Consider the following 11495-nt stretch of genomic DNA (forward strand, 5'->3'; position numbering starts at 1 on the left):
ATTTCACCTGAAACTATGACCTGCTCTTTAAACCTTCATCCAATTCACAAAAGCTTTTTAAAAAATGTTCCTGACATTGGCAAAAGAACCAGGATCAGTAATAAAACCGATCTCGTAGATGAGGTTTCTTTAGGCAGAAGATTCTCAAATCGAGTGGCACTGAAGCACATGTGCGAAGTATTTGCAGCGACTGGCTTTTTATTGGCAAAAGGAGGTAGCAAAGAAGCTTATTCCTGATTAGGTTTCACAATTTACTATTGGCCCACTGTTAGGATTCCACTGGTTGACAAGTTAATGCAAAGGGTTTTAGGTTGTTTTAGATTTACAGCAGGTCATCAAATGAGTCACTCTAACTACAGATGTTATTTTATCTCCTTTGATTCTCTTAACAATCTTTTGGGGTAATCAGAATCACCCAGAAAACCCAAACCAAACTCAGTGCCTATCGAGTCAATTTCAGCTCGCCCATCTGGAAGATTTGTTAAAACTCAAATTCTTAGGCCCCACCTTAAGTTTCTGAGTCCAGTCTTGGGTGGGGCCTGAAAATTTGCATTTCTGACTCACTCCCAAGGTGCCCATTGGGTAATAACAGGCCTAGGCCATATATTAAATTTCAACAATAACTCAGCCCTGCCTTTAGAAGAAAAGCTACATACGAATGGTACACAGGTGATCTGACTCCTGCTTACTCCTCCAGTTTTGGCTCTCTTCCTCTTTGGTCATGTTAGAGAACTAGTCCTTGTAGGAGCCCTGACGGCACAATGATTAAAGTGCTCGGTTGCACAATTAAAAGTTGGTCATTTGAAGCCAGCAAGCACTGGGGGATGGAGATGCAGCAGTCCACTTCTGTAAAGATCACAGCGTTGGAACCCACTGGGGAATTCTACTTTGACCTCTAGGGTCTCTATAGGTGGGAATTGACACCCTGGCAGTGAGTTTGGTTTCTCAGAATTTGGTACCCTTTTAATATATTGCATGTATTTTTCTTTCTTTCTTTCTTTCTTTTGCATGTATTTCAAACAGTACTTTCTTCAACTACTTCCATTATAATCAACCCACTGCCATCAAGTTGATTCCAACTCATGGTGACTCGATAGGACAAAGTGAAACTTCCGGCTCTGCTGGGTTTCCAAGGCTTTCTTTTTTATTTTATTTTCATCATTTTATTGGAGGCTCGTACAACTCATATCACAATCCATCCATCCATCCATCCATCCATCCATCCATCCATTGTGTCAAGCACGTTTGTACATTGGTTGCCATCATCATTTTCAAAACATTTCTTTCTACTTCAGCCGTGGTATCAGCTCATCCCCCCCCACTCCCCCACCCAAGGCTTTCTGTCTTTTCCGGAGCAGATAGCCTCATCTTCCTTTTGTGGAGCAACTGGTGGGTTTGTGCGACTGACCTTGTGATTACTGACAGGGACAGAACAGTGGCTTCTGCCCTCTTGTTAAGGGAATGAGCAGAGGTGCCATTTAACATAAGCTATAACAATGGACCCAGGGAGAACAGCCTTCGCAACCATCTGAACCTTGAAGCCAGGCCCTAACACAAGACTAGCTGGAGATAAATCTGAAAACACACTGAACCAAAGCTGAGATAAAATGGAAAGAAACTGTGCAGGAGACCTAAGGACAGACTGAGCAACTAATTAGAAAGTTGCCTGACTATCTTGCAAAGTTGCAACTGCTGGCCCCCATGCCCAGCCCCTTTGAAAATGCCCTTGCAAAACTAGAAGCCTTCCCCTAGACAACTTCCCTTCTTGAGAGGCAGGGTGCACTTCATTTCTTTTGACGTGATCCCATGCTTTAAGAAAACTGGGCTAACACTTTGCTGCTGGTGCTGGGTGGGTGTGAGTGTGGGTGTGGGTGTGGGTGTACGCGCGCAGTCGGCTTATCTCTAGACCCTTACAAACTGCACAGATTGGAGCTTCCTAGTTGCCCGTGGATGATAAGGTCACACTGAACTTCAATTAGCAGCTCAGTGCATAGCCCACTTTGCCACCAGGGCTCTTTTGAACTCCCCAAAGACAAGAGGTGATATATTTACTTGGTATATCCCATAGTACTAGAGTAATATAACCATAAACCCATGTTTAGTTTTTGGTGGCTTAACATATTGTCTCCTGCGGCTCAAAATTACAATTTGTGTATCCTGCGTCCTTAACACCTTTATCAGGCTCATCATTGCCACTGGTCAATAAATAACTATTTAAGTGATGATCTAAATTAAATCCAACTTGGAAGAACAAAGTACAGAGGGCAAATATACAATGTCTAGTTTTATGAGGCTGAATCATTCAAAGTTAGTATTTGTCTTTTCAAAACAATACACAGAAAAATCTGGTTAATTTTATGGTATATAGTCCATAGAAATAACAAGTCCTGACATTTATAAAGGGAAATGAATAAATGTTGCTCCCAGCTATTAGGGACGAATAGTTCTAGGTTGTAGTGACTTGCCACCACTTGAATGGATTGGTGAAAATATAAAAGGCAACTAACATTACCACTTTAAGACCAACTTGCAGTATGTTGTTTTAACAGGTAGTTTCCGCTTCTGTTGGCAAACATGAAAGTGAGGGATCCAGACTCAGTCATTGGGTTTGGAATCTTGCTGTGACTGTTGGCAAGTCACTCTTCTGAGTGGCAGCATCATTTGTAAAAGAGCAATTTTAACCACACTTTGAGGTTCCCCTCCCCAACAGGGCACTTAAAAGGGTGCCCGGCACACCAGAAAAACCAGTCGAATGAGGTGTATTCCTTCTCATCAAGTTCCTGCATGTCTGAATAGAACTGTGTGCCAGCGTTTACAGTGGCTGAGGTTTCAGTACACAGTAAGGGTTAAATATATGTAAACTATTATAATGTCTACCATTGGAAATTGGGCTCTCTACTCACAATGGCAGTGTTCCAATGCTTTGCCAAAACGTACAGGGTCACAATCGACTGATACACCTCTTGAGGCACAGCAGCAGTGCTCATGGCATGCACCCTACATGTTACATGGCAAATGACTCACTTTACAAAGCTGAAAAGTGCAAACATTAGAGTTTAAGTTCTTTTACAGTCCTTTTGAATATTAGAGATTACTAAGATAAAGTCCGATGGCTGAAGATTGAATGCAGATATTAACAGCATTTAGAAAATTGGCGGGAGTAAATCTAGAGTTGGTGGGTTAAAAACAATGAAAAGATATGACCCCGACGTGATTCGAACACGCAGCCTTCTGATCTGGAGTCAGACGCGCTACCGTTGCGCCACGAGGTCCTGCTGGGCTAGGGCTCGCGCGGTGTCTTAAGACTCTGATACAATGACGTCTCTTCCGGACACGCTCCGCCTAATCTTCCATTTTCCCTCTACCACTACCCGCGAAACTGGGCTGAAATGGGAGACGGATTCCTTTAACACCCCAGTTCTCCAGACTGCCTCTACCTCGGTTGGGGACTGCACCAGCAGAACGGAGTGTCCAGTTTAGACCAGTCTCCAGGGTCAAAGGAAACGGGCCCTTCCTTCTTTTTGGCGCGCGATTTCCGTCCCGCCTCGCCCCCTGATAGGCGGAGACTCCCCCACCCCCACCCCATGAGTTCGGAGGGCGGAGCTCGCAGCCTCGAGTTGGAGCTGGCCGCGCTGCACTGCGCATGCGCGGGCTTTGGGCCCGCGCGGCCTTGGGGCCTTGCCCGTCGCCGTGGGCCTTCAGAACGGGTTTCTTCTTCCGCTCCCGGTCAGAGAAAGCATACATTAGGTTTTTAAAAATATCACATTATTGGAAAACGTGGGTTTGTGTCCACAAAACACACCAGCGTCTACTATTTGACAGAGTCTAGCCATGAAATTAACCTCCGAGGACAGGACGCAGCCTTGCTCTCTCCAGGAGATTTGCAGCAATTAGTTTGCAGTATGGATTTGTCCTTAACACAAAGAAAACAAGAATCCTTACACCAGGACTAATAAGGAACATCACGATAAACGGAGGAATTATTGACGCTGTCAAAGATTTCCTTTTTAAAAAATAAGCACAAGGAAAGACATCTAGTATCCACTGATGAGAATCGAACGCAGTGTCCTCACGTAGCAAACACTGCTATGAACCCCGACACTAGCCCGCAGGCAGTGGTCCTATAGCACTTACTTATTCACAGCGTTTTGTTTGCAGACTGCCTCTTGCTCGGTCAGATTCCTGGAATCTCAGCTCACTCTGGATTACCTGGGCCTCCGCCCCGCCCCGCCCCGCCCCTGCCCCACAAGTCAAAAGCTTTGATGTGACACCAATGTTGCAATAGGAGTTAAAGGTGGTGAATTTTGTGTAAATCGTTTCCGGGGGTCTTTACGTTGTCTACATGATTTGTACAATTGATGCGAGATACTTTGTTTTAATCATAACCAAAAGCATGTACATTGAAGCAGAGCTTGATCCTGAAAATTCATATTTTCATTCTGAAGTTGACGGAGGCCCATCGTCCAGGACAGCTTGAAAAAAGAAAACATGTTCGGACAGACAGGGCTCATGCCTTTGACGAGTGATGGCCAAGTGACTTGTGATCAGCAGACTTGTCTGTATTTCAGCCTGTCTCCTGAGGCATCTACAAGTTCCTTGAAAAGGACTGAAATACGTATGTAAGTTCAATAACTAAACCCACTAACTGTACTCTCTTTCCGGGAGTCCAAAGCCCTATCTGTCTCTGAGGAGCTACTGGTGGACTCGAACTCTTGACCCACAAAATGGGGACGTGCCTTGATTGAACATTGGGCTAGCAAGCGCACTGGGATGATTTATGTCATTTTACACCTTCATTCTTACATAGAGTCAAGTCTCTTTTCAGAGGACCTTTCGGGCATCACATGTTAAATTTTGGACACTATTTCTAAATAAGTGTATTCAGAGGGTCACAGGTGAGGTGACTGAAAGAGTTCATCATAGAATGTGTGTGTCCAGGAATTCATTGCTTCGTGTACTATGCATAATGTAGTGTATGCTGTGTATCCCAAAACACCAAACTCATTGCCATCAAGTCGATGCCGACTCCTAGTGACTCCTAGTGGGTGTCCAAGACTGTAACTGTTCACAGGAGTAGAAAGCCCAGTCTTTCTCCTGTAGAGCTGCTGGTGGTTTCGAACTGCTGACCATGCATGTCGCAGCCCAACGTGTATCCACTACACCGCCAGGGACCCTGCATTATGCATAGTGTGGTGTATTATGAATTAATCATATATATTATTTTGTATTTTCAATTATAATATATAATTAAGGATCATAGAATACTTTTTACCCTTTCACTTTTAATACACCAAAAGGGTAAAACAACAACAACAAAAATCCCTCCGTGTCCCTAGGCTTCATTCTGGATTTTCCATAACTTGTGAGGTCAAAGGGGACACTGATAATAATGATGAGGATGTCCTTTTTTTTTAATAGTAAGGTTTTATGGCCTTTCCCCAGGTCTCAGTGGGTGAAACTGCAGGCCCCAGGAAAGCCAGGCCTCTCGAATTTTCTATTTTCCCCTTGTTCCATTGTGGGAGGAGAAGCTTCAATCTCTTTCCTTTCCAAAGACACAACCTCTTCTCCGTGTAAGCGCGGGTAAAGCTAGCCAGGGTTCCTTCATACAGGTCTCTTTTTTGTCCGTGGGGAAATGAAGAGGCAGCCTGAGTCAGCAGAGGCCCCGGAGCGGGAAACCCAGCACCTGCTGTCCTTATTCCCAAAAAGGATAGGAACAGAGAGTGAAATTAACCTGGCCAGGGGGATGGGCCTTCCGAGCTTTCGCTCTGTCAGCATGGGGATAAAGCAAAGGTTAAAATCTGACTGACAGTCCAGGGGGCACAGAACTCTCTGGAGGTAAATATTATGAAGGTGATTGATGTTAGTTAGTGAAAGTGTTGTCTTGCTCTGACTAAATAATTATAATTGTTTCTACAGCTTATCACAATTTATATTTGTTTCATCTTTGCAAGAGCTTTCTGAATTCGAATTGTGCCTTTAAAGCCTGTTTTCACAAGTGGCTACAGAATCTTGGCCAGGGCCACACAGGTGGGAAATGCTATGAGGCCAGGAATCTCATAACTCTTGACTTCAAATCCTGTTCAGTTTTCCTCCTACTTCATTGTTCCACCTGCAGGTATATTAACAAATCAATGCCGTATATACTCGTGTATAAGCCGAGGTTTTCCAGCATATTTTTAATGCAGTTTTTGTGGTAAAATTAGGTGCCTCAGCAGCTATTCGGATCGGCTCATACTTGAGTATATACGGTATAGGCTGTGGAGAGACAAACTTTCTACCTAGTATTATAAGCATGTGTCACACTAACTGTATTCATGTTTGTTGCTGCTAGGTGCTGGTCAGTGTGTTCAGACTCTACGTACCGCAGAACACGACACTGCCTGCTCTAGTTCTGTCTTCAGAATTGTTATGTTTGAGCCATTGGGTCAATCCACCCATGACCTTAAGGGTCTTCCTCTTTTTCACTGCCCTTCTGCTTTCCCAAGCATGATGTCCTTTTCTAGGAACTGGCCTCTCCTGATCACATGTCCAAAGGTACATTCTAGTTGTGCTTCTTCCAAGACAGGTTTGTTTGTTCCTTTGGCAATCTGTGGTACTTTCAACGTTCTTCACCAGCACCATAATTCAAATGCATTGATTCTTCTTTGGTTTCCTTTATTCAATGTCTAACATTTGCATGCATATGAGGTGATTGAAAATACCATGGCTTGGATGGGGTGGGGAGTGGGGGCAAGGACATGTATGCCTTGCAGAAGGTGATTACATTTCTGTAGGTGGGTAAATCAGGAGGAGCAATCCCCATTTTTTGGAGGGAGGGTAGGGGGAACCCTTAATAGTACTTATATAGAGCCAAAGTGGAGATACTCCTTTGTTTCTAATTGGATGCCTTAGACCTAGTTTCTATCCAGCCCTTGGTGACCCAGGTCATGTGCTATAGACAACTGAGACTTCAAACACTGTCATTTCGAAGTACACAGCATCCTTCATAGGCCACACCAGAAAGATTTGACGTGGAAACCCCACCAAGCAAACTGGGCTTGACCTCAAACTCTCCTGCAGCAGATTTCTGGAACTGACATGCTCCCTGGGGCTTCAGGCTGAAATGACCTATGTGTGAGAGGAAGCAGAGGACTGCTGTCCCAATGTCATAGAATTAGCCGTCATTGTACTTGGTTCAGATCTCTTGCTTTGGGATCTCCAATGAATGGTGGCCCAGGAATACCAAATATTTACTACTTAATGCCCTCCTTGATTTTTAAAATAACGTTCATTAATCTTGTAGGCATGGTTCTACCTTTGTGAAGGAATATTACTGAAAGTTTTGCCCTATCACCAACCCCCATTGTTTGTGTAAATAGTGCCCAGTCATTTAAGAGTTTAATCTGGGTAAGGCAATAATTTTTGTATTGTTATCTGATGCTGACCTAAATTTGTGTAATTTCTTTTTCAATAGTGTTTTAAATTCTATACCATTGGCTAAATTAATTACACATTCAGTAGAACTATCTTATGCCACGGGGGATAATCTATAATATTCTTTATCATAAAATAATGACGTCTTGAAAGTGAGCCAAAGACATATATAAGCTGTAGATATACAAGAAGGGATTTGGGGCTCCCGCTTAATTCCAGCTCCAATCTAAGAACAATTCGTTGTTATGATATGGTCCTACTTGATGCTCACCCTCATGAAGCGATCACTGAAGATCTGGGTGCTATAGCAAAGTGTGGGGAAGAAACCAGATGGTGCTTAACTATCAGAAAGATAGTGTCTGGGGTCTTTAAGGAGTCATCTAAGTGAGGTGTCAACTTCCACATGGAAGAAGCATGCCAGACTGTGTGATCCAAGGATTGTAAATAAAAAATCCAAATCTGAAGAAGAGAATGGTATTAGAATTTAAATTGTGAACACCCAGTCTGCAGAAGTCTGTCGAGGACAGTGGAAGACCACAATCTATTTGCAGGGTCCCCACACTGATTAAACCTCCAGTAATTTCCCTCTGACCACAGCCAGGGAATGTGAATACCCTTGCTAAGAAACAGAGAGCATTGTACAGTTGATTAGGGCAGATGTAGTTAGGTTAATGTGACTCATTTTAAAGTTGCTTCAGTTTTTAATATCTTTCTTTTTGAAGTTTTCTGTTTCGTCCAATCACTGTGCTTTTGCTTCCTTTTTGTGTTTTGTCTCATTTTCTGTATGTGAAATCTAGGATAGGTAGAGCTCGAGACAGTACCTGGATTGATAACTGCCTAGAGCAGGAGTTAGCAAACTGCAGCCTGGGAGCCAAATGGGGCTCTTTCAGTACATAGATGTGGCTTTGAGGTAAAATTTTAAAAACTGAAAGGATATTGTTCAAATAATGATGATTTCATTTGTTTATAAACATATATTTATGTCTGTCAAATAATTTTAAAATTGTTTTGAGGGATAGGATTGGCTCTACCATCTCAAAAGTTTGTGGACCCCTGGTCTAGGAGATGGGGTGGGGGAGGGGATGAGGAGCTAACTACGAGAATGAGAAGACAACACTGTGAACTTGATTGTGGTGATGATTGCATGAATCTTCTTAATATTTTTGAACAATTTAAAAAAAGAAGAGGAAAATATCCTGGGTTGGGTCAGGTACACCTTAGTTCTCAAAGTGACATTATTGCTTTTCAATACTTTAATGAGTTCTTGTGAACAGATTTACCCAATGCACAATGTCATTTGATTTTTTGAGTGATGCTTCCATGAGCATTGGTCGGGGATCCAAGCAAGATGACAGTCTGACAAATTCAATAATTTCTCCATTTATTGTGAGGTTTCCTATTGGTCCAGCTGTGAGGATTTTTTTCCCATTGAGTTGTTCTTTATACTGAAGGCTGCAATCCTTGATCTTCATCAGCAACTGCTTCAGTTCTCCTCACTTTCAGCAGGCAAATTTGTGTCACCTGTATATCACAGGATGTTTCTAAGCCTTCCTCAAATTCTGGCGCTGTGTTCTTCTTTAGCTAGTCCAGTTCTTGGGTTCTTTTCTCAGCTACAGATTAAACAAGTGTGGTGAGAGAAGACAACACTGACACACACCTTTCCTGATTTTAAACCATGCAGCATTGCACAACTGCCTCTTTGACCATGGACAGGTTTGCATGAGCACAATGAAGTGGTCTGGAATTCCCATTCTTCCCAAGGTTATCCATAGTTTGTTATGATCCACACAGTTGAATGCCTTTGTGTAATCAATAAAACAAAAATAAACATGTTTTTCTGGAATTCTCTTTCAATCAAGATCCATCTGACGACTGCAATGATATCATACATTCCATGATCTCTTCTGAATCAGCTGGAATTTCTGGCAGCTCTCTGTCAATGTGTTGCTGCAACCACTGTGTCTGTTCTTCAGCTAAATTCTATGTGTATGTGATATTAATAATATTATTAGATAATTTCCGGATTTTGTGGGGTCGCCTGTCTTTGGATGGATGCAAATAAGGACCTCCTCCAGTCAATTTGCCAGGGAGCTGTTTTCCAAATTTCTGAGCAGAGGTGTGTGAATGGTACTAGTGTTTCATCAACTTGTTGAAATATTTCCCTTGGTATTCTGTCAATATTAACTAATCATAATTACAAGTCTTTAATAACTTGGCAGCCACTGTAGTTTATTCATTCACTTACTGAGCTTAATATAATGTTTTACATTCATGGGGAACTATCAGTAAAGCTTACTTCTAATGGGGCTTATATTCTAGGGAACAAAAGATATACAATAAGCCATTAGCATAATAAATAAGAAGTAAGTGACATGACTGGAAATAAGAAAAAAAAACAAACAAAAAATAGGATGGTCAAGGTAGACTTCATTAAAAGGTAACCATTTTACTATGGGTTGACTAGAGAAACAAATCCAGGGACACGCATATGTATATAAGAAAGAGCTTTATATCAAAGCGCAATTGTATATTGTATATTATAATTGTATATTGAGAAAACATTCCAGCCCACCCCAGATCAAGTCCGTAAGTCTTATATTAGTCCATAAATCCCTCTTCAGACACACAGCACATGCAGTGATGCCAAATGCAGAACAATCACAGGCCGGTGGGTGGAAAGTCTTGTGGATCCAATGCTGGGGAAGCACCTCAGCTCTCTGAGTGTGGCTCCTCAACAGGAAGGTGAAGCAGAGGGGCATGTGGCCCACCTCTTGGGAGAAAGAGAGCAAGTTCCCAGAATCCTCGTGAGAAGGCCACAAGGAGGCATCAGGCTAGACACCACCCCTTCACTGTTAATATCTTCAGGTTGACACGAGATTATGTAACTATCACAGTAACATTTCAGCAGACTTGAAGTAAAGGACATCACCATGTAGCATTCTAGGAGGCCAGTAGGGCTTTAAGAAAGGTCATTATAAAATTTTGGGGCTTTATTTGCGGAAAATGAAGAGCCACTAAAGGGTTTTAAACAGAGAAGTGACACAATCTGATTTTATCAGTGGTCTTTGGAAGACGAGTAAATGATAGTGGAAGCAAAAGAGAAGACCAATGCAATCATCCAGGTGAGTGATGATGGTGGTCCAGGCTGCAGCAGAAGTAGGGGAGGAGAGTGGTGGTGGGTCTATGTTAAAGATAGAGCCAATAGACTATCCTATGGATCGAATGTGAGGTGTGTGAGCAGAGAAGGAACCAAAGATGCCTCCAGAGTGCTTGCTTTTAGTAACTGGAAGGATGGAGTTGCCATGGTACCATTTATATTGTTGCCCATGTGAATGACTGTGTATTACACAACTGGGGAAGAGGCAGAGTGCTATTCACATAGATTGTTGTGTGCATGACGATTGTTGGAGTTGGGCCACATGGAGTCCTTCGGGCAGAGCAATGGTTGGGGGGGGATCAACATTCCAGGTTTGAATATGTCACAGTTGGGACCTTGGGTTGGTAGTTGCATTGTTGAGTACCCATTGGGTCGGCCCAGCATGGTTACTGGCTCCAAGGGTACAGTGATGAATAAAACCTGACTCCACTCTCAAGTAACTTTCAATTGAATGGAGGAGACTCATATTAACAACCCAAGAGCAACGCACAACATGTCAAATTACAGCTATGACAGATCCTACGGAGAAGTTTTACACTGTGTGAAGAAAGCCTATATTGGGGTGGCAGGGGGAGGGGATGTTAGCTAGTTTTAAAATCAGGGAAAGTTTTCTTGAGAAAAGTTATTTCAATAATGAGAAACACATACCCTTGACCAAAGGGGAGGGGAGAACATTCTGGACAGACATAGGGGTGTGCAACGGTTATAGGAACCGAAGAAACATAATGAGTATAAGACGTTGAAAAGAGTGACGTGTCCAGCGGGAAGCTGAGAAAGGGAGAGCAAGGAAGTGACAGAACTAATGAGGATGATGGGGGGGGGGGGAAAACAGGACAATGTGGGTTTCCCAGTATATCCCAATATAAGGAAATCAATCAATGTAATCACTACATTAATAGAATGAAGGTGAAGAACCAATCACGTG

General features: G+C 42.7%; 1 non-coding gene across 1 annotated transcript; it reads right to left on the minus strand.

The window, feature by feature from the left end:
- Positions 1-3200: 3200 nt before the first annotated feature.
- TRNAW-CCA lies at positions 3201-3272 on the minus strand. Its single transcript has one exon. It is a non-coding gene; the product is annotated as a tRNA-Trp (tRNA).
- Positions 3273-11495: the final 8223 nt, after the last annotated feature.

Source organism: Echinops telfairi, unplaced genomic scaffold (assembly GCF_000313985.2).
Source record: "Echinops telfairi isolate 266 unplaced genomic scaffold, ASM31398v2 ScPeMD7_2;HRSCAF=8, whole genome shotgun sequence".
In the NCBI taxonomy this organism is placed as follows: Eukaryota; Metazoa; Chordata; class Mammalia; order Afrosoricida; family Tenrecidae; genus Echinops; species Echinops telfairi.